This window comes from Bubalus bubalis, chromosome 9 (genome assembly GCF_019923935.1).
Source record: "Bubalus bubalis isolate 160015118507 breed Murrah chromosome 9, NDDB_SH_1, whole genome shotgun sequence".
NCBI lineage: Eukaryota > Metazoa > Chordata > Mammalia > Artiodactyla > Bovidae > Bubalus > Bubalus bubalis.
Genome location: NC_059165.1, coordinates 91509163 through 91513948, shown reverse-complemented (window position 1 = coordinate 91513948; position 4786 = coordinate 91509163).

Here is a 4786-nt window from a genome sequence, read left to right as displayed (position 1 = left end):
AAGCTTCCATTCCTTCCATGGCTCCCCTATTGATATTCTAACGGTAGGCGGGGTTTCCTCACGGTGGCCTGTCATTGACGGGTAGCCGCTGTCCTGCAATTGGTGATGGGTGATGTCAATTTGAGTGTTCGACACTGAATGGCTGAGACCGTGTGATATGTCTGTGGGAGGCGGGACGGTCAGGCTCCTACGTCACGACCAAACGCTTTACGCAGCGCGCCGATGACAGCCTGAAACTGCGATTTTGCTGAAGACTAATTTTTTTATTCTAATTGTACATAGGTTGTGGCTCAGACGGTAAAGCATTTGCTTACAATGCGGGAGACCTGGGTTAAATCCCTTGGCCGGGAAGATCCCCTGGAGAAGGAAATGGCAACTCACTCCAGTATTCTTGCCTGGAGAATCCCATGGACGGAGGAACTTGGTAGACTACAGTCCATGGGGTCGCAAAGAGTCGGACACGACTGAGCGACTTCACTTCACTGAATATAGCCACAGTAATTAAAATTATAATTTATATAAACAATAAAAGCAAAATAAACTCTGGGCCTCGCTTCAAAAGTATTTGAGATGCGATATATATATTCAGAGGAAATGAATGAAATGGATATTTCTTGTTTAATCCTCAGGGTTTTGCACATACTGTTTCTTCGCCGGAAACACTTTCCATAGCTGCTTCCCTGGTTGGTTTCTACCTGTTTCAGATCTTAGATTGAAATCCCAGGGGAGCCTTTCTTCCCCAGCCTCCAAGATGAAGTTGCTACAACACTGTTCTTTTTCTTGGAACAATTACAGCTTGTGTTTATTTATTAACATATTATTGGGTACTGAATTCATTTCTGTTTTTATCGTCAGCTCCATGAGGACAGGAATCATTTATCACAGTATCTGCAGGACCTACTGGTGACTTATTCATTAGTAGGTACCCAATAAATATTTACGTGAATACATAAGTATCATTTGAGTGAACTGTGTGATCAAGTCAGTTAAAAACTTCACATGGAACATAGACCTTCAGTCTTTGAGCTTTAAAACAGGTTTTCTTCAGCACCAATTTATTCTCTCAAGCAAAGCTAAGTGAGAAGCAAATAATTAATTTAGTCCAATTTCAGAATTCTATTTATCTTGTAGATTAGATAATTACATCAGTAGGGTTGGTTGAAAATAATGTGGAAAAATAGGACATCACTTTAGGCAAGTCATGTCTTACTCAAGGTCTCAGTTTCCTTGTCTGAACCTCTAGGATATTTTCCTTTCTTTCTCTGACATTTTGGCACCTGAAATGATTTAGGCTGGTGGATCACCATTCAGGGCACCCATCAAAATCACATGGGGGGTTTTTCACACTATTCGTAACAGCCCCATCAGGACCTTAGGGAAAGAGGTTGGGGCATGTATATTTTAAAGCAATAGATCTGATAGATAGAGTGCCTGATGAACTATGGAATGAGGTTCGTGACATTCTACAGGAGACAGGGATCAAGACCATCCCCATGGAAAAGAAATGCAAAAAAGCAAAATGGCTGTCTAGGGAGGCCTTACAAATAGCTGTGAAAAGAAGAGAAGCGAAAAGCAAAGGAGAAAAGGAAAGATATAAAACATCTGAATGCAGAGTTCCAAAGAATAGCAAGGAGAGATAAGAAAGCCTTCTTCAGCGATCAATGCAAAGAAATAAAGGAAAACAACAGAATGGGAAAGACTAGGGATCTCTTCAAGAAAATCAGAGATACCAAAGGAACATTTCATGCAAAGATGGGCTCGATAAAGGACAGAAATGGTATGGACCTAACAGAAGCAGAAGATATTAAGAAGAGCTGGCAAGAATACACAGAAGAACTGTACAAAAAAGATCTTCACGACCCAGATAATCACGATGGTGTGATCACTCACCTAGAGCCAGACATCCTGGAATGTGAAGTCAAGTGGGCCTTAGAAAGCATCACTACGAACAAAGCTAGTGGAGGTGATGGAATTCCAGTTGAGCTCTTTCAAATCCTGAAAGATGATGCTGTGAAAGTGCTGCACTCAATATGCCAGCAAATTTGGAAAACTCAGCAGTGGCCACAGGACTGGAAAAGGTCAGTTTTCATTCCAATCCCAAAGAAAGGCAATGCCAAAGAATGCTCAAACTACCACACAGTTGCATTCATCTCACATGCTAGTAAAGTAATGCTCAAAATTCCCCAAGCCAGGCTTCAGCAATATGTGAACTGTGAACTTCCTGATGTTCAAGCTGGTTTTAGAAAAGGCAGAGGAACCAGAGATCGAATTGCCAACATCTGCTGGATCAAGGAAAAAGCAAGAGAGTTCCAGAAAAACATCTATTTCTGCTTTATTGACTATGCCAAAGCCTTTGACTGTGTGGATCACAAGAAACTGTGGAAAATTCTGAAAGAGATGGGAATACCAGACCACCTGACCTGCCTTTGAGAAATCTGTATGCAGGTCAGGAAGCAACAGTTAGAACTGGACATGAAACAACGACTGGTTCCAAATAGGAAAAGGAGTACATCAAGGCTGTATATTGTCACCCTGCTTATTTAACTTATATGCAGAGTACATCATGAGAAACGCTGGACTGGAAGAAGCACAAGCTGGAATCAAGATTGCCGGGAGAAATATCAATAACCTCAGATATGCAGATGACACCACCCTTATGGCAGAAAGTGAAGAGGAACAAAAAGCCTCTTGATGAAAGTGAAAGTGGAGAGTGAAAAAGTTGGCTTAAAGCTCAACATTCAGAAAACGAAGATCATGGCATCCGGTCCCACCACTTCATGGGAAATAGATGGGGAAACAGTGGAAACAGTGTCAGACTTTATTTTTGGGGGCTCCAAAATCATGGCAGATGGTGACTGCGGCCATGAGATTAAAAGACGCTTACTCCTTGGAAGGAAAGTTATGACCAACCTAGATAGCATTTTCAAAAGCAGAGACATTACTTTGCCAACAAAGTTTCATCTAGTCAAGGCTATGGTTTTTCCTGTATGGATGTGAGAGTTGGACTGTGAGGAAGGCTGAGCGCCGAAGAATTGATGCTTTTGAACCGTGGTGTTGGAGAAGGCTCTTGAGAGTCCCTTGGACTGCAAGGAGATCCAACCAGTCCATTCTGAAGGAGATCAGCCCTGGGATTTCTTTGGAATGAATGATGCTGAAGCTGAAACTCCAGTACTTTGGCCACTTCATGTGAAGAGTTGACTCATTGGTAAAGACTCTGATGCTGGGAGGGATTGGGGGTAGAAGGAGAAGGGGACGACAGAGGATGAGATGGCTGGATGGCATCACTGACTCGATGGACGTGAGCCTGAGTGAACTCCCGGAGTTGGTGATGGACAGGGAGGCCTGGCGTGCTGCAATTCATGGGGTCGCAAAGAGTCAGACACAACTGAGCGACTAAACTGAACTGAACTGAACTGAGTCTGATCTAGTCCAGTACCTTCTGTAGAGGCACTTGTAAACTTTCAGCAATCCTCTGCTTCACAAAATTGCTCAACTCTGTCAGAGATTTCAACACTGAAGTTGCAAGCACTTTAGCTCTAGTTACTTTATTGTTCTTCTTACAACTTGTAGTCAGACTTGTTATCCATTGTGCAACTGGCCCCAACCCTGCTCTTCTTTTTGGATTCATTTACTCATTTTGATTCATTCTTAACCTTTGATTCATTCAACAAAAAACAACTGATGAAAAAAAATCAATAGCAGTAAGCATATATGAATCTGAGAAGCCTTCCTGGAGGAGGTGACATTACAAATAGAGTTCTTTTATGCACAAGGGACAGGAGGAAAGATTGGGGGGAAATGAGCAAGAGAGGAATAATGTTAGCAAAGCCCATAGGCAAAAAGGATCATGGGTTATAGAAGACAGAAAAGGTGATGGGGCCAAATTTTACAAGCTTTGTAGTCCATGTCAAGAAGGCTTTAGAAGTTAGTCTAAGGCCAATACTACTGGCCTTAGAATAGGCCAAGGGAATGATGTCATGTGAACTATGTTATAGAAGCATCTTTCTGGCAGCCTTGTAAGGGATGAACTGGAGGGGAGAACCTGAAGCTGGGCACACCAGAGAGAAGACTGGTGGAATGGTCTGATCAGGGCAGAGAGACAGTTGGGTAGCAGAAAGGAGGTACAAGTCATAACCTGATGTCGGATTTGGGCAACTGAATGGATGAACAGGGGACTGGAAGGGAAGGTGGTGGAAGACCTCAGAAGAACTGTATATAGCTGAAATTAGCGAACAGGTATCTGAAGATTTGTAGACTCAGCCTTTGGAGTTCTACCTGCCCCTTGGCCTCCCCAGCCTCTGCTGCTGCTGCTGCTGCTGCTAAGTCGCTTCAGTCGTGTCCGACTCTGTGCAACCTCATAGACGGGAGCCCACCAGTCTCCCCCGTCCGTGGGATTCTCCAGGCAAGAACACTGGAGTGGGTTGCCATTTCCCTCTCCAGTGCATGAAAGTGAAAAGTGAAAGTGGAGTCGCTCAGTCGTGTCCGACTCTTAGCGACCCCATGGACTGCAGCCTACCAGGCTCTTCCGTCCATGGGATTTTCCAGGCAAGAGTACTGGAGTGTGGTGCCATTGCCTTATCCTCTGCTGAAAGGTCTAAGCGCTTTTCCTGAGACGTCAGGGCCACCTCCGGGACTCCAGAGGTCGCTGCAGCCACTACAGCCCCTCTAGGCTCGCTCCGGTCCACTCATAGGCCGAGGCGGCCTCTCGGTTAGCAGGCGGGAATGTGCGTGCACTCCCCCGCCGGCAGGGGGCGCCTGTGCGCAGACAGGGCCCAGGGCGCGCGTG